Source organism: Sander lucioperca, chromosome 5 (assembly GCF_008315115.2).
Source record: "Sander lucioperca isolate FBNREF2018 chromosome 5, SLUC_FBN_1.2, whole genome shotgun sequence".
Taxonomy (NCBI): domain Eukaryota; kingdom Metazoa; phylum Chordata; class Actinopteri; order Perciformes; family Percidae; genus Sander; species Sander lucioperca.
In genome coordinates, this window is record NC_050177.1 from 26,798,728 (window position 1) to 26,818,782 (window position 20,055).

Genomic DNA, 20,055 nt, shown 5'->3' on the forward strand with positions numbered 1-20,055 from the left:
GTGTGTGTGTGTGTGTGTGTGTGTGTGTGTTTTTAGGTAGCTGGAGCACAGAGGGCTGTGATACCGATGACAGCGGAGATGAATTTATTTGCAGCTGCTACCACATGGGCTTCTTTGCTGTGCTTGTGGTAAAATTAACACACACACAACAGCTAGCTAGCTCATGTGATCTTACCTAGCTACTGATCATGTGATCTTACCTAGCTACTGATCATGTGATCTTACCTAGCTACTAAGCATGTGATCTTACCTAGCTACTGATCATGTGATCTTACCTAGCTACTGATCATGTGCGACTGCCAACAAAGATGTTACAGCAGTGAGAGGTCTCACTCTGTAGCTAAAACAGAGACCTGAACACAGGGTGAAAAGAGGAGCTGCAGCAATGTGCAGTACAACTAAAATATAAAATTAAACCATGTAAACCTATTCTGGTACAACCTCTAAATACAATTATGATCCTGAAAATGGGCAGAATATGAGCCCTTTAAATTGAATGTGTATTGTCTCTTTTCCCGGCCAGAACCCTGTGTTATCAGTGAGAGAAAGTGATGCTGTCAACCTGAGCTACATCACCTGCACTGGATCAGCGCTCTCCATCTTCTTCACAGTCATCAGCTTGATCCTCTATATATGTCTACAGTGAGTTTTAAAGTCTGACTTCAAATTATTATTCCCATAAGTCTGGGGTGAATTATATGAAAAGATTCCTGTAATGATAGTCTAACAGAGATGATGACATTATGACTTCCTGTCATGGAACTGAAGCATTACGTGTTGTGTTATATATGTGTTATTATTGGATTATTTCACACGTTTATCTCTACTCAATATGAGGTTCAGTAATCTCGTTGAAGATCCTGAAGCATTAACTGATGTAATTTGACTATGTAATCACACTGTATGGATACTTTATTTGTTCCGGGGGGGTATTCATGTCATCGCAGCAGTACACAAACACAAATGAATACAATGTGCAAACTGCTGTAAGGTGTGCAAAATGGATGTAATTATGGGTTACAAGTTCAACAGATCTGTTCCACTTTGCCAGTGGGTGAGTTACATAGTGTTAATGTTAGAGTTAGTGTTAGTTAGTTAGAGTCCTTGACGCTAATGTCTGATTATTCCACGTTTTCATTATGATATTTTGTGATAACATTCTGAATCTGCAGCGTTCTCTGTCAGGTAAATACAGTAGGCCTATACAATGGCCTACTCCCCGTCTCCCAAGTGGCCACAAACAATTATTTGTTTGAATGTCAGAAAAACTTAAGAAAATATATAGATATAGGTAAATTATACAAGGCGTCAGGGCGTCCCCCAGAGCAGCCCAGCGTCATGGCAGTTCGTGAAATGGTCACGTTCAAAAATCGTGACCTGTACACAAATCAATAAATCAAAATAACGTGACCATTTCACGAACTGGCGTGAGACCGGGTTGGCACACTGCATCAGTCCGAGGTCCACTGGGCCCATAGGACTATGTTGAGGTGAAAGTATCTGTAGAATGTAGGTCAGTAATGGCCATATACAGTACTGTATCTGCCAAATAGGCAATAGAAAAATGACCATAATATATTCTTTTCCTTTTAGACGTCGGCATCCAGAGAAGGCTATTGAAGTGCATTTGCAACTAGCAGGAGCGCTGCTCTGCCTCCATCTCACCTTCCTGCTGTGCAGCTTCTGGGTGTGGCAGCTGAATGAGAACGAGGAGGGCTGGGTGTGCCAAGGTCTGGGTCTCTTTTTACACTGGTCCCTGCTGGCCACCTTCAGCTGGGCGGCTCTGGAAGGCTTCCACCTCTACCTTCTCCTAGTCCGAGTCTTCAACACCTACGTCAGGAGATACCTGCTGAAGCTCAGCGTGGTGGGATGGGGTGAGTAGAGTCTGGTTGGGACGGTGTATAGTAATATATCTGCTCTCTTGAAATATGCTGCTTAGAACTCTGAAAAATAGCCCAATTAAAATACCCTGTGCAGCTCAAATGGAGTTGGACTATTCATGACGAAAAAGCCTTCAACTATTATTCATTTTGAAATGTGAGAATATTACTACATACAGTCCCATATATTATTAGGGTATACAGTCCTATATTCATGTTTTTTACATTGTATTATACACATTTTTAATTCAGAGCAATTTAGCAAGTCACACATACCTGTTGGAGTTTATTTTACCACTAGGGGTGCAGAAGAGCAATGTCTGAACCCTTGTGTTGTCCTTGACAAAAAACTTTGAAGTTTTTTATATCAGAAATATGGGTTTCTTTCACCCAAATAACTTGGATGCGTGCATGTACGTTGTATTTGAACACATACAACGTTCTTCGCAGGTCAAATTAATAATTACTTCCATTGAATTATGGGTGTTTTATTTTATTTCATAGCATTTGAAAAAAATTGTTTAAATGGTTTTAAAACAGCATCCTGACCAAACTTTGAGCTTCTGCGATTCTCTCAACATCCTCTGATCTTAACTATTGGTCAAAATAATTGATCATTTTTGCTTTTCGTAAACTAAAAAATGAAGTGTAATGTCATTTAAATTAGGTTTATTGACAATAAAAAAAGTAAAAATACAAAAAGTGTTGAAAAAAGCGACAAAATTGAATCCATTAAATTAAATTAGGTCCCTACATCCGTTGTGTGTTAACTGGTCATTTCATTTACTGAAATCATGAAGAGCTTTCAACCTGCAACAGATCTTTTGTCCACTTGGGGGGGGCAGCAGAAACAAGTTGTAAACTGACATATTTTTATACATTTTATAGCAAACCTGTTCGCAAACAGTTCATTCAGTAGCAGAGATAGCGTGGGTACGTGGGTGCTTGGGTGCAGCCGCCCCAGGGCCCCGTGCCAATTAGCGGCCCCTCAAATGCCGCCGATCTTGCGTCAATTGACGAGTACGGGGTCCAAAGTGACACACTGCAGATTATTAGCTGAAAGAAGCTAATTACTGCACCTGATCTCATGTTATGATAATCCAGCTCTGCTTATCAAACATATAGATAATAGAGCCATGTCAGTTATATAGGGTGGTACTGATTGAGTGCATCTCTGTCCATCAGCTGTCTCTGTCCATCAGCTGTCTCTGTCCATCATCTGTCTCTGTCCATCAGCTGTCTCTGTCCATCAGCTGTCTCTGTCCATCATCAGCTGTCTCTGTCCATCATCAGCTGTCTCTGTCCATCAGTTGTCTCTGTCCATCAGCTGTCTCTGTCCATCAGCTGTCTCTGTCCATCATCAGCTGTCTCTGTCCATCATCAGCTGTCTCTGTCCATCAGTTGTCTCTGTCCATCAGCTGTCTCTGTCCGTGGTGCTGAAACATTTTTACTTGACTGGCAAACTTCTTTCTTTGTTCGTCAACACAAACTTGTTAAATGTGTCTTTTCTTTGTGATTTATTTGACTTATAAGCTGACTTGGCTCAACAACTGACCCATTATAACATGCATTCATCAGATATTTTACCTCTTTTTACAGTTTTAATTTTAAATGACTTGGTAGCAGAGGGCCCCGTGATGAAGCTCCGCCCCTGAGTTCATTATTTACACATCCAGCAGATTCGAAAGAATATTAGTATTAATAGTTTACATTGTCATATATCTGTTCACCTGATTAACACGTCCTCATACCTAAACAACAATATAGGTTGATTTAGACTCCCAAAACAACATATATCACCTTTCTATTTATATAGCGCTTTTCTACTGTTAACAACTACTCAAAGCACTTTCACATAGTACAGGAACCATTCACCATTCTCACACATTCATACACTGTGGCCGAAGCTGCAGCAGGACATGGGTGAAGTGCACAGAGATGTTGGACGCTTGTTAAGTTGATCTTCCACATTGTTGCCTTTGTAATATTTGTTGCATTATTTTATTTCTTCTGTTAGAGTAATATCTTGTGCAGCTCTTTTACAGACTGTACCATAATACCTGATGGAGATGCCAGGGATTGAACCCGGGACCTCATACATGCGAAGCATGCGCTCTACCACTGAGCTACATCCCCTCGTTACTGCAGCACTGGAGCAGTTTAAGGCTGTAGTCAAGTGACTCTTCTATTGAACGTATCAGGCACCATTTTAATCACGTAGTCAACGTTGTGAAACTAGTTAAGATTAGGCAACAACAATACTTAGGGTTAGGAAATCATCAGCGATTGGCTTAGAATTAGACACATAAAACTACTAAAAGGAAGACGTCGTAAAACCCAGTTAATTTCCTAATGACAGGTGACCTTTAAGCTGTTCTCTGTAGCTACGGTAGTGGTCTGATGTTACCGTGGATTTCCACAGGATGCAGAACGTCTGCGGACCGGCTCCGCTGAGGAACGGCTGCGTGCTCCGCCGTCCGTCAACACCCACCAGGTCTGGATTTGTTGCGTAACGGCTGCGGCTAGCCGACCACGAGATCTCGCGAGTTCACGTATGTTCGCGCGATATAACAGGATGTAGTTTCTATAAACAGAACCACAAAACCAACACCAGTTAGTTTCCATCCAGAGGAGTAGAGGGGAAACTACTCTGAGCTGTGTTTTCAAGGTGTAGTGCAGGGAAATATGATCCGCCGTGAGCACGGTGTATTTTACTTTGAAAATTACCCTGATGTTTTATTTTGTTTCTGTGCTCGACTTCCTGTCCCCACAATCTGAATTGTGCTGAATTGCTGCGGAGCTCTCCGTCGTCCGTCAAAAATAGAAGCTCTGTGTATCTGCTCTGTAGGGCTGCGGACTGACGGAACTGGGACGGAGTCGGGACGCAGACGTTCTGCAGTCAGTGGAAATACACACACTGACTTTAATGGAAACCTAACGACTCCGTCGACGTTCAGGAGACGTTCCGCATCCAGTGGAAATTGCCGGTTATACTGCTGCACTGGTGTGTGCATCGAGCCAACATGGGTGTTTGTGTGTCTGTGTCTGTGTGTGTGTGTGTGTGTGTGTGTGTGTGTGTGTGTGTGTAGGATGTTGGCGTTAACTGCAGTCAGCCTGGTCTCACAGAATTCCGTGAAATGATCACAAACTGTTAACAGCTCATTACGTGGTGGTGTGGCCACCACGGAAAACAATGGCGATGTAAAGTCTATGAGAAGATGACGTAGCATTAAGAGCGACTAGGGTAGAGAGTAGTATGACAGACCAAAAATCAGCGTAGGGAGGTTGGTCGGGGTGGAGGATAGGGTTGGGTACCGTTTGGATTTTTACGATTCCTAACCGATTCCTAACCGATTCCTGAAAAATGACATCAAAGAAAGGCTCTTTTATGGAGTTTTTTTTAAATTGAAAATTATTTCAATTTAACAATATATGAACGTTTTAAAGTACTTAAATATATAATATGTAAACCTAAGTCACCTAACACACAACTATAATAATTTAACAAATAACAGTTACACTGTTAACAAGTAAGAACTAAATAAATGTTGTTGAGTTGGTATGACAACCAGCTTCAAACTTTAGTAGTTCTTTTGCAGAAAAATGACCATATTTGCTTCTCTGGCGAGATACCACACCTCTCCTGACTTATGGGATGTCCTGCACAGGAGAAAACTCTCTCAGATGGTGTCCCAGAGGCCAGGACACACAGGGAGGAGTTAGAAAGGGAAGACAATTTGGGGATTCTGTCCCACCTCCCCCACCACCAGGCTACAGGGTCGGCAGAGCCAGTGTAATATGTTGAGTAGCGATCACGTGCAGTGAATGGTTAATATGCCTTTACGTCCGTTTCAGTGAGCCCAGAGGGAAAAAGTAGTAAAAAGTACTAAAAGTAGCCTACATTTACCATAGCTAGCTAACGGTAGACTACAGAGAAAGGGGGATATGTTTACGTCAGTTTCAGAGCGTGTCCAAGAAGCCGTCTATCAGCTGTGATTGTAGAGTGCATGGTGGGGGAACAGCGTGAACACCCCCTCACACCGCGAGCGGGCACGTGCACCACTCGGCAGAAAAGGGAGAAAGAAAAAAGGGTCTGCCGCTGTCCGGAGCGACAAAGGGAAAATATTTCAGTCAGAACCAAAATGAGGAACCCAAATTTGCGTTTTAATCCGGTCTGAATACTACTGTTTGCGTAGGAACCGGATCCATAGTGGAACCAGGTTTCGGTACCCAACCCTAGTGGTGGATGGGTCAAACACAGGACTTTACCCCAGGAGACCGGGGTTCGTGTCCCGCATGTCAATTTTCCTGAACCCAACCGTCCCGTTCTTCCCGCGTGTCACGGAACCGTAAGCCCACCCACGACCTTTTCCTTAACTTAAGGAGCCGTGTTCATTTCACGGAATTCTGTGAGACCAGGTTGCTGCAGTACTATTCTTGAAACCCTTTTTTAGTAGAGGTCACTGAATGAATGCTGATATTTCTCAGGGTCCGGAGCTTTTGAGAAAACATTCAGGGGTGGAGCCCCCTGGCTCCGTCCCTGGTCAGGGCTTGTTGAAGGAACTTCTGTATCTTTCTTGTCTTCATGCAGGTGTTCCCACACTTGTTGCAGCGGTTTGTGGGATTTCAGGTGTTTATGGCAAATACAGTCCGAGGGACGCCAACAACCAGACTTCAACAGCACAGATGTAAGAAACCAAGAGTTATTGTTCTGTTTTCAATATTCAACCACACAGGAGTTTGGAATTCCAAGCAAATATTCTTCATAGTGTGATTTTAAGCGTGCACTATTTAGTTCCTTGCCAAGAAGCAGATTATTTGTAATTCCAAGTTAACTTGATTTTAGTTTATATCCACCACGTTCCACTTCCGGGATTGCTCCAGTGCCGCAGGACATTCTGCCGGATGCATTTCGTTTCGGCCAGATGTCCGTCCCCTTCCTCTGTCTCTGTGTTGGCGTTCTAACCTCTGGTGGATTTGTGAGGACTATGGTTAACTGCTCCTCAGATCTCTGCAGGGTAAATCCAGACAGCTAGCTAGACTATCTGTCCAATCTGAGTTTTCTGTTGCACGACTAAAACTACTTTTGAACATACTCATGTTCCACCAAAACAAGTTCCCAGAGACTATTTAGCAGAGGCACCGTGGCTCCGTCCCGAGCTTAGCACCGCCCAAGATGATTGTGATTGGTTAAAAGTGCCCATGTTATGAAAAAAATCTCTTTTTCTGGGATTTGGGGTGTTATTTTGTGTCTCTAAAAATTAAATATTGGCTTTTCATTTCTTTCTTTCTTTCTTTTTAATAACCTGCAGATGCTGGATGAGCAGCCAGTTCCCACAGAGGCTCCTGGTCAGCTACATCACTACCGTGGCCGTCCCATGTGTGCTGATGATACTGTGTAATTCCTGCATGCTGGGGCTGCTGGTTTTTAAGCTATGGGGGCTACGGGCAGGTAGTGGAGGCACTGAAAGCAGTGGCTGGAAGAAGATAAACAGGGAGAAAGGGATGAAGTTATTGAAAGACTGTGCCACAGTGCTGGGCCTCAGCTGTGTGCTGGGCTTACCTTGGGCGTTAGCGAGCACCACCTACATCTCCCTCCCTGAGATCTACGTATTCACTATACTAAACTCCCTGCAGGGTCAGTATGTGCACGATCCTCATATAACGTATACTCTGCTTTTATGATTTAGCAGAAGTATTCACAGCCTTTCTCTTTTCTTCTTAGGTGTATATATGTTCCTGTGGTCTGTGGCTTTGACCTGCAAGGCTCGAACTTACAATAACTCCTCAGCCAGAGATCCTTCTTCTCAGAAAATAACGGCCCAATCCCAAAGTCCGGACTCACAGACTCACGGACTTTGGTGCGCGTTCTCGCAAAATTCGTGAGGGCTTAGGGTTGTCCCAATGTCGAATTTCAAAGGGCGTGAGGGTTTGAGGACACACTTACCGAGCCCTTTCCGTGAGTCTGCATCGATGCAGACTTCACCAAAGGGAATTACCCACAGTTCAAAGCGTTGTGCCGTTTACCGCGGAGACCGTAGGGAAATCAGGGAATTACAAAGGTAAACAACAGCACGACACACGACCACGGAACAGACCAGCCTGTTGTCCAGCTCGTACAACAAGAGGTTGAAAACGTGGAATCAGGCAGCCGTCTCCTGGGCCTTGGCCGTGTGGAAAGCTACAAACTTAAAATGAAAATTCCCAAACTGGCAAGTGTCAGCAACATCTTTGTTATTAAACATCACCAAGGTAACATGTGATCTGGTGAAGTGCTGTCCCAGTCCCATTTCTACCTATCTGAGCTCATGTGGCCTCACACACTCACTCACTCAGCACCTGAGATCAGTTAAGTCCGTGAGGGTTTAGTCCTTAGTCCTCAGGGCTCCCTTTGGATGTCCACAACTCCAACAACCGATTATCTATTGCCTATATTATGTGTTCATTTGGAGTCCAGTTATGTGCAGTTAAATGATAACATTACTCAACCCTTGTGTTGTCTTCCCGTCGACCGTGCAACTTTGTGTGTTTTCTGGGTCGAAATTTCAACATTTTGTTGTTATTTTTTTACACTTTTCTCAATGTTTTTGTCAATTTTATTAAAAATATTTTGTCACATTCTTTCCAATTTTTTTGTCACTTTTTTGTCGTTTTTTTCAATTTTATTTTGTCACTTTCTTTTAACAAGTTTTTGTCACCTTTGGCGAGGTTTTTGATGTCTTTTTGGGTCACTTTTTCCGATTAGTTTGGTCATTTTTTTTCAGCGTTAAAAAAATTGTTTCTGTAGCTTTTTTCAACATTCTTTTGTCATAGTTGTGATGAAGAATGTTTTTGTAAATGGGTCAAATTCGACCCTAAGACAACAGGAGGGTTAATCAGCTCATGTCTCATCATGTCTTGCAACTTCTTGAAATCAAGATGGCAGACGAACATGCATCATGAACAGTAACTGCTTCTAATCATTTATTGTTGCTACAATTATGATCCGTATTGTTACAGTAACATCAGAAAATGGACAGGCAGAGATTATGAAAAAAAGAAAATCTGTAATTGTCTTTTCTGCAGTTAAGAGTTATAATACATGATCACAAAGACAACTTTGTTAAAGTGTCCATATTATGAAAAAATCTCTTTTTCTGGGATTTGGGGAGTTATGTTGTGTCTCTGGTGCTTCCACACACAGACAAACTTTGAAAAAAAAACATCCATGCTGTTTAGAGTGAGATACGGTTTCTGAATGTGTCCTGTCTTCAGTCTCTGGGTGAGCTGGTCAACATCTGCACGGCTTTCTACGTCACTAGCTGAGACGAGGGGGCTAGGGGGCTAACGGTTAGCACTACGACCACTAAGGTCTATATAAAAGAGACTTCAGATACAGTATTAGGGGACCACTAAGGTCTATATAAAAGAGACTTCAGATACAGTATTAGGGGACCACTAAGGTCTATATAAAGAGACTTCAGATACAGTATTAGGGGACCACTAAGGTCTATATAAAGAGACTTCAGATACAGTATTAGGGGACCACTAAGGTCTATATAAAGAGACTTCAGATACAGTATTAGGGACCACTAAGGTCTATATAAAGAGACTTCAGATACAGTATTAGGGGACCACTAAGGTCTATATAAAGAGACTTCAGATACAGTATTAGGGGACCACTAAGGTCTATATAAAAGAGACTTCAGATACAGTATTAGGGGACCACTAAGGTCTATATAAAGAGACTTCAGATACAGTATTAGGGACCACTAAGGTCTATATAAAGAGACTTCAGATACAGTATTAGGGGACCACTAAGGTCTATATAAAGAGACTTCAGATACAGTATTAGGGACCACTAAGGTCTATATAAAGAGACTTCAGATACAGTATTAGGGGACCACTAAGGTCTATATAAAGAGACTTCAGATACAGTATTAGGGGACCACTAAGGTCTATATAAAGAGACTTCAGATACAGTATTAGGGGACCACTAAGGTCTATATAAAGAGACTTCAGATACAGTATTAGGGGACCACTAAGGTCTATATAAAGAGACTTCAGATACAGTATTAGGGGACCACTAAGGTCTATATAAAGAGACTTCAGATACAGTATTAGGGACCACTAAGGTCTATATAAAGAGACTTCAGATACAGTATTAGGGGACCACTAAGGTCTATATAAAGAGACTTCAGATACAGTATTAGGGGACCACTAAGGTCTATATAAAGAGACTTCAGATACAGTATTAGGGACCACTAAGGTCTATATAAAGAGACTTCAGATACAGTATTAGGGGACCACTAAGGTCTATATAAAGAGACTTCAGATACAGTATTAGGGGACCACTAAGGTCTATATAAAGAGACTTCAGATACAGTATTAGGGGACCACTAAGGTCTATATAAAGAGACTTCAGATACAGTATTAGGGGACCACTAAGGCCTATATAAAAGAGACTTCAGATACAGTATTAGGGGACCACTAAGGCCTATATAAAAGCATCCAGAAAGCAGCTTGTCATAGGACCTTTAAAGTGATAGATCTGGATTCTGATGTGGGGATTGCATCAGGTGCTTAGGGTACGTATGAGGTGTCTGACTTTTAAACAAACAAACCAATCGAGGCAGCGGACCAGCCAGTCCCGTGTTCTGCGAGGTGAAATCACAGTTTATATAAGAAGGAGTCTGGTGGCTTTGAAGAGAGCATATAGGTTAAGGTGTCCATTCTCGGGAATTAATGTCCAATTAGAGTCCATTAATGACCTTATAATGGACACACTGAAGAGCATTAACCCGCTATACCACGGTCACTTTTTTCACCCTTGTGTTGTCCTCGGGTCCAATTTGACCGTTTTAAAAGTTTTTAATATCAGAAATATGGGTTTCTTTCACCAAATTGCCCAAAAAAATAACATGGATGCATGCATGTGCGCTGTATGGACAGAAGGTTGTTTGCAGGTACATTTAATGATTTTTTTCCATTACATTTTGGGTGTTTTTTAAATGGTTTCAAAACTGTATCCCGACTAAACTTTGACATAAACTAGTCCGTGATCCACTCAACATCCTCTGATCTCAACTATTAGTCAAAATAATTCATGATTTTTGGGGGTTTTAACTCAAAAACTAGGTATAATGTCATAAATTAGGTTTATTGGCCATTAATTAAAAAAAAACTTTAAAAAGTGTCTAAAGCATCGACGAAGCATCAAAAAGTCCAAACAGCATGGATGGTTTTATTAAAGTTTGTATGTTAGTTAGTTAATTTATAATTAATTTTATAATTTATACTCTTTATTGATCACCAATGGGGAAATTAAAATGTACACTCTGTTGTTATTACACACAGGTTTGAAATACACACACACACACAGATGTCAGAGTGGGGGGGGGGCTGCGACTGCTGAACAGGCGCCCTGAGCGGTTCGGGGGGGGTTCTGTGCCTTGCTCAAGGGCACCTTGGCAGTGCCCAGGAGGTGAACTGGCACCTCTCCAGCTACCAGGTCACCGTACGGGGACTTGAGCCAGCGACCCTCTGGTTCCAACCCAACTCCCTATGGACTGAGCTACTGCCACCCTAAGTTAGTTAGTTAGTTAGTTAGTTAGTTAGTTAGTTAGTTAGTTATGTATGTTTATTTCTGTGTCATGCCAAACATTTTGGCCCATCCCACATGGGATTACAAGACACCACAAAATTACTTATTTAACAAACATCTTCCTGTCGCATATACAAATCATTCGGAGAAATACATGAATACAAATATATACATATACACACATACACATGCACACACACACACACACACACACACACACACACACACACACACACACACCACACACTAACTCTATGGCGAGAAAGTTACAAACTAATAATGTTTATGAGTTCTGGAAGGAGGTGAAAGTAGTTAACAACAGCAAAATGCCACTGCCTTCTAGTATTGATGGCATTACTGAACCTGAAAACATTGCAGAGCTATGGAGGAGACACTATGAGAACATTTTCAACTGTGTGAATAGTGATGTGTTTAACATAGGAGAGATACCTCACAGTGATGGTGTAGTCATCAGGCCGGAGGAAGTATGTTATGCTATTGACAAACTTAAAATGAATAAAGCCTGTGGGCAGGATAGAATAACAGCAGAACATCTGATATACGCTGGTCAAAGTATTTCAGTTTTACTTGCTCTATGCTTTTCTGGGTCAATGAAGCATGGCATACTCCCTGGATCCGTGTTATCTGTCTTGCTAGTACCTGTAGTTAAAAATAAGACTAAATTAAAATTAACTTATTAGGTAAATGAACTAGTATAGATAACTATAGACCTATTGCACTTGCAAGTATACTATCCAAGGTGCTAAGGGGGATTCTTATGGATAGGCTTGCAGCATACATAGCGTCAACAGATAATCAGTTTGGTTTTAAGAACAAGCATGGAACTGATCTGTGTATTTATGCACTTAAAGAAATTGTCCATAGGTACAGATCACGCAATAGCACAGTCTTCATGTGTTTCCTGGCTTTTGATCGCATCTATCATGGGAAACTGTTTGGTAAACTACGTGAGCGTGGTGTCCCCTCGTACTTAATCAGGATACTACAGTTCTGGTACTCTCACCAAACCATGCAAGTCAGGTGGGGGATGAGTTTGTCAACCCCCTTCTATGTCTCCAATGGAGTGCGGCAGGGCGGAATTCTGTCTCCGCTGCTATTCAATCTGTACATGGATGATTTCTCTAGGGAGTTAAAGGGCTGTAGAACTGGCTGCTTGGTGGGGGATAGTCTCATTAATCATATGCTCTATGCTGATGATTTGGTGGTACTGTCTCCCTCTAGTGCTGGCCTGCAGCAGCTTCTTAGAATATGTTCTCAACATGGACTAATGTTTGATATAAAATTTAACTCAATGAAGAGTGTGGTGCTGATTGCCAGAACCAAGGAGGATATGAAGTGTGTCTATCCTTCTTTCTCATTGGCAGGTGAACCACTAGAGGTTGTAAAGAAAGTTAAATATCTGGGACATGTGATAAGAGATGACCTTTGTGATGATGATGATGATGATGATGATGATGATGATGATGATGATGATGATGTGCAGCATCAGTGTGGAAAACTGTATGGGCGGGCAAATATGCTGGCACGCAAATTCCACATGCGCACCCCTGAGGTTAAAATCTCACTCTTCAAAACCTATTGCACTCCACTGTATACTGCCCACCTGTGGTGTAATTATAGTGAGTCGAAAATGAAAAAACTTCAAGTGGCTTACAATGATGCACTGAGAATTGTGCTTAAAATCCCTAGGTGGAGCAGTGCCAGTGAAATGTTTGTGTCTAACAATGTGCCCACTTTTAACGCTGTTTTAAGAAATGTTATGTATAGATTCATGTGCAGACTGACAGGGTCTAAGAATATGATCATTGGGTCCATAGTTGATGTTTCTAAGAGTGACACAAGGTACACATCTTGCTTTTGGAAACATTGGACTCAAAGCCTGTATATGTTTTATAAATGATGCCTCATTGGCACCATTCTTAAATGTTTTGTATTGTTTTATATTTATTTATATATATCTGTATTGTGCTGTTTCTATGGACCTTTGTGTCTTGAATAAAGTTGATTGATTGATTGAATATGCGTGTGGAAGCACCAGAGACACAAAATAACACCCCAAATCCCAGAAAAAGTGTTTTTTCTTTCATAATATGGGCACTTTAAGACCACTTATTTATATTTGCATGCGTTTTGCGATCAAAATAAGTTTTCTATGTGGCCGGTTAGCTCAGTTGGTAGAGCGGGTGCACATATGTAGAGGTTTATTCCTTGATGCAGAACGTCCAGGGTTCGAGTCTGACCTGTGACGGTTTTCCTGCATGTCTTCCCCCCTCTCTCTCAGCTTTCCTATCCATTAAAGGTGGAAATGCCCACAAATAATCGAAGAAATACAAATTTAAAAATAAGGTTTTTACAAGCCGTCTGTCTTCTTGGTAACACCATACCTGGAACATTCTTTCCATCCAATAAGCCTGAAGTAGTAGTAGGATGTGATGATGTCTAAATGTGAAACAAAGTCAGTTCAGAAGGCCAGGGAAACTCACGTCTTTCAGCTTGTGTGTTAGCGCCATCCTGTGGTGGTCAGAGAATGAGGCGTTCACTGAAGGACTATGTTGTGGGTCAGCTGCCTTTTTACCCCATCCTGTGTGTTTGTATCTCCCTTCCCCCTGCGTGTCTGTCTGTGCTGTTTGTCTCCACCTGCAAGTGGCAAGGGGCGTGTCAAGAGGAACTAGGTCAAGAGGCGTGGCCATTCGTCCCTGCTCTGTTACCGACACAGCTGATGCACATTCCATGATTCACCCCTGCAGTATTCATACCCGGGCTGTTCACCTCTTCAGCGCCAGATTGTTACATACACCTACGTGGTAACTTGGCTCAGTGTCCTTGTTCGTGGTTTTGTAGCACCGCTTGTGATTTTGTAGTTATTCTGTCTAACTCCAGTTCCTCTGTGCAGATTCTGCTGATTACCTGCTTCCTACCTGTCGTGCTTCAACACGTTCTCACACCCATCTCGTAAAATATGGACGCTTGGTCAGGTGCCTTTGTCGTTCTTATTGACGCTAAAAGTCTCCTTTTAGCGCTATAAGTAAACGCGTTTGGTCGGGACTGTTGCCGTCCCTTTAGCGCTATAAGTAAACGTGCTTAGTCGGGACTGTTGCCGTCCCTTTAGCGCTATAAGTAAACGTGCTTAGTCGGGACTATTGCCATCCCTTTAGCGCTATAACAAAAAACGCGCTTGGTCGGGACTATTGTCGGCCCTTTAGCGCTATAACAAAAAACGCGCTTGGTCGGGACTATTGCCGTCCCTTTAGCGCTATAAGTAAATGCGCTTGGTCGGGACTATTGGCGTCCCTTTAGCGCTATAAGTAAACGCGCTTGGTCGGGACTATTGCCGTCCCTTTAGCGCTATAAGAAAAAACGTGCTTAGTCAGGACTATCGCCGTCCCTTTAGCGCTATAAGTTAACGCGCTTGGTCGGGACTATTGCCGTCCCTTTAGCGCTATAAGTAAACGCGCTTGGTCGGGACTATTGCCGTCCCTTTAGCGCTATAAGTAAACGCGCTTGGTCGGTACTATTGCCGTCCCTTTAGCGCTATAAGTTAACGCGCTTGGTCGGGACTATTGCCGTCCCTTTAGCGCTATAAGTAAACGCGCTTGGTCGGGACTATTGACGTCACTTTAGCGCTATAAGTAAACGCGCTTGGTCGGGACTATCGCCGTCCCTTTTGACGCAGTTATATTAAGGAAAAGGTCATGGATGGGCGTACGGTTCTGTGACACGTGGGAGGAAAGAAAAAAGCGACTATAGCAAGCATGCCAAGCGGGACGTGAACCCCTCTCTCCTGGTGAAAGTCCTGTGTTTGACCCATCCACCCCCCCAACCAACCTCCTTACATACTACTCTCTAAATCCTCTCTAACTGCTGCTCTCCCCGGTGCGTTACACAAACACGCTGAAAGACGCCTTTTTCGTTGCTTCAGATGCTGACAGCCACTGACAGCCACTGTCCAAACGTCCTTATTTTAAGAGTTCGTAACGAGAACAGGTTGCGTGCTTTGCCGTGCTGCCTGCCTCACGTCACTCGGACTTAACCACCTACACCTGGATTCTACTGGGGGATTTTTTTGGATCTGCCACTCCCGACTCCCTCGAGCTTCAGTCCAGTCGCTGACGTTTTCCAAGCTCAGTCTCAGCTGTTCATCTCCTCTCTGAGTATTTACGCCAATTAAAATACTTGAACTGTTTATCAGTGTCCTGCGTGTATCTCTGTGTTCTGGGTCGAAACTACAGCCTTAACAGACTACACAGTCAATGAAGATATAACAGTTTTTCTCGGTGGCTTTGGTACATTTCTTGAATCATCCTCGACATTTGCAAAACAGTAAGTGCATTTCTCAAAACAATTCGTACAAATAGCAAAAGCCCATGGATTACCTGCAAAAGCCAGTCTCTTGCTCAAAATCCTTAGTTCATCTCTCCAAAGTAAATCTCTGAGTTAATGAACATGTCAGTGCCATCATGACAAGTCCTTGTGTCATCGTGTACGGATAAGACCGTCAGATTGCTTAGTCATGTTGTCAATATAACAGAGTACTCTGGAGGGATGTTCTGATGTAAACCATGGCTAACGTTTTCATGACAAGTATTATAAATTGTAGGTTACACCTTAGGGCAGTGTTTCTCAAATGGGGGTACGTGTCCCCCTAGGGGTCCTCTGGAGGACTGCAGGGGGTACGTGTCCCCCTAGGGGTACTTTGGAGGACTGCAGGGGGTACGTGTCCCCCTAGGGGTACTCTGGAGGCCTGCAGGGGGTACGTGGCCACCTAGGGGTACTTTGGAGGACTGCAGGGGGTACGTGTCCCCCTAGGGGTACTCTGGAGGACTGCAGGGGGTACGTGTCCCCCTAGGGGTACTTTGGAGGACTGCAGGGGGTACGTGTCCCCCTAGTGGTACTCTGGAGGACTGCAGGGGGTACGTGTCCCCCTAGGGGTACTCTGGAGGACTGCAGGGGGTACGTGTCCCCCTAGTGGTACTCTGGAGGACTGCAGGGGGTACATGAGATATTTAACTAAATGTTTAATAGTAACAAGGCTGTTGTCCAGAACATTGTTCCTCTTTATAGAGACTGTTTTTCCTACCAAACATGTGACATTTGTGTCTCCTTCTTTGGACCTAATCTATCCTTCCTTCTACTGTCCTTCTAGTCTTTACAAATTTCCCACTTTTTTCGAAGTTATGTTACTGTTTTTGAAGTTTTTGATACTATTCTTGCCTTCCTTCCTTCCTTCTACCGTCTTTTTACAAGCTTTTGAATTTTTTTAGTTTCTGTCTCCTTCTCGCATCAGCATTTAAATGTTTTTCCAGTTACATGCAGGTTTAGTAAATCTATCTCTGACAGCGCTGTACTGTTCCTCTTTATACAGACTTTTTGGGGGTACTTGGCTTAAAGAAACAATTCAAAAGGGGAACATTATTGAAAAAAGTTTGAGAACCAGTGCCTTAGTGTATGTAGGAGTTTGATTCACATTTAGGCTGTTACTGTTTGTACTGTGATTTGTTGACAGACCATGTCATTGTAAAACAGAAAGGAAGAGACAGCACTGCATGTGGACATAGGACTTCTCCTTGGGGAAGACTGTCCATGCAGTGCTGTAGGAGGTCCAGTCTTATACACCTCCTGACGTCCCGGTCTGTTGGGCCTCAGATTCTCATCCACATCACAACGAGTATCTCCTCCTGCAATGCAGCGTGGAGAGAATCTCCTGCCTCTTCCTCTGTTCAACTCCTCCGCCACGCAGCCTCACTCCTCTTCCTCTTCTTCCTCTTCTTCCTCTTCTTCCTCCTCTTCCTCTTCTCTCTGGCTGTTGACCCCGTCCAGTTACTTATTCTTCCATTGTCAGACATTGTAACATTGTGTTGTGCTCCTGCGCTATATACACACACATACATATATATATATATGTGTGTTCGGCTAACATTTATTGTGAAATAAAACGCCGAAGTTAGCACAAGTACTAATTCATACATATAAATGTATTTTCCAGGTGATTTAGGTAACGAGTATCAGACCACGAGAAAAGAATCCAAAAATAGTAGATTAATACTTAAGTGTATTTGTTAGTTACAGTGTGTATTTGTGTGTATTCCAGGTATGTTTGCGTCCTGCTGTAACTGGCTGTGCATGGACTCAGGGGAGGGTGTGGGACAGTCTGCAGCGGAGAGACGCCATCAGTCCTACACCAACTCAGGCTTCAACAGCCAGCCGTCTCCGTCGGGGTCTCCGTCTGAACCGTCCTGTAAGGCGTGCGGGGGGCGCCTGGACACACCGGCCACCAAGGTAACTCCACCTTCACCTCCACCTCCGCCTGCCGGCTGCAGTCTGGACAGTTTAGATTAGATTCAATGTTACTGTCATTGTGCAGAGTACAAGTACAGAGACAACGAAATGCAGTTTGCGTCCAACCAGAAGTGCAAAAAGAGCAGAAAAGTGAAACGTGATACACAAGTATAGACAGGAGTACTGCAGACCGCTGGTTCTCAGGCTGTTTACTATAATGCCCCCCCTTTGAACAGTGTTTTTAAGCCATGTACCCACTAAAAGTCTCTATATAAAGAGGAAGAATACAGCGCTGTCAGAGATAGATTTACTGAACTACAGCCTCGGACCTGGAGAACGTTTAGATGATGATGGAGACAGGAGACAACAACTTGGAGAAATAAATTGAAAAAAGAGAGTAGAAAGAAGTAATAAAGAAAGGCAAGATTAGGTCACAACACACGACAAAACCTTAAAAAACAGGAGACGAACTTCAAATATCTGCACTTTAAAATCGTTCTTTTTATCTTCAGTTAGAAATGATTTCATTAGTTTTAGACTCAACAATCAGTTTGAGTTTTAGCAGAATACTGAAAGCAGCAGAACTCTTTAATATCTCTCACACACACACACACACACACACACACACACACACACACACACACACACAGACACACACACAGAGACACACACACACACACACACACACACACACATAGAGACAGAGCCACACACAAAGACACACACACACACACACACAGACACATAGATACAGAGCCACACAATCACACACACACACACACACACACACACACACACACACACACACACAGAGTCACATACATACAGAAACACAGACACACACACACACACACATACACACACACACACACACACACACACACACACACACACACACAGAGAAACATACATACAGAGACACACACACACACAGACACACACACACACACACACTCACTCACACACACACACATACACACACACACACACACACACACAGAGACAAAGACACACACACACACAGACAAAGACACACACAAACACTCACACACACACACACACACTCACACACACACACACACGCACACATACACACACACAAAGAGACACACACATACACACACAGACTCACACACCCACAGAGACACACAAACACACACAAACACACAGAGACACACACACACACACTCACCCACAGAGACACACAAACACACACAAACAAACACACAGAGACACACACACACACACACACACACACACACACACACACACACCATCACATTTTCACCATCACACACACTCTCACTGAGAAGCAGATCTGAGACTCAAACACAAACATTCATTTCTCTGACTATTTCTTTGCCGTTTTTCAAACTTGTCGCCTTTTTCCCAACGTTTTTGTTGTCTTGTTTTTTTTCGTTTTTGTTGCCTCATTAGGGCCCGAGCGCCGACAGCGGCGAAGGCCCTATTGAAACTGAAGGAAATATTATTTTCTGCAAGTAAATTGGCTTTTTGAGGGGCTTACCATATTCAAAAACTCACCAAATTTGGCGGTCGCATCAAGTCTGGTGAAAATTTACGTATTTTAAGGGTTTCGGGAATATGCGCGCAAAAATGGCTCACTAGCGCCCCCTACAATGTTAAAAAAATTGAGCTCCTGCAGTGCGTTTAACGTAGACTCACGAAACTTGGTACACATATGTAACATGTCAAGATGTACAAAAAACGTCATTGAAGTCATACCCTAAGCCCAACAGGAAGTCCGCCATTTTGATTTCAAAGTTCGAAATTAGTGCGATTTTGGCCATTTCCACATGTTGTACTTTAACGAACTCCTCCTAGAGATTTCATCCGATCAACTTCAAATTCGGTCTGTGCCATCTTAAGACATTAAAGAAAAGATAAAAAGTTGTTAAAAGAAAAACTTTTCGTCATAGGGCATGGCCGTGGCGGGGCGGCCATTTTGTGCGTTTCGCCGCCAAAACAGGAAGTGGGTGTAACTAGAGTGTACATTGTCCGATTGGCTCGAAACTTTTCAGGATTCATAAGAGTCCAACCCTGAGGACAAATAAAGGCCGATATTTACTTAAAGTCATAGCGCCCCCTAGTGGCAACAGGAAGTAGGCCTAAAAGTCAAGGTGCTATACTTTAACAAACTCCTCCTAGAGATTTCATCCGATGTACTTCAAACATGGTCTCTATCATCCCAACACCTTAAAGATGAAAACTTATTAAAAGAAAAACTTTTCGTCTGACGGTGTGGGCGTGGCGTGGCGGCCATTTTGAGTGTTGAGC

At 43.0% G+C, this 20,055-nt stretch overlaps 1 non-coding gene and 1 pseudogene across 1 annotated transcript; one reads left to right on the top strand and one right to left on the bottom strand.

The window, feature by feature from the left end:
- The window catches only part of LOC116036185, a 44,347-nt pseudogene extending 26,532 nt beyond the window's left edge, over positions 1-17,815 (top strand).
- On the bottom strand, positions 3,945-4,016 carry trnaa-cgc. The gene has a single exon. It is a non-coding gene; the product is annotated as a tRNA-Ala (tRNA).
- Positions 17,816-20,055: the final 2,240 nt, after the last annotated feature.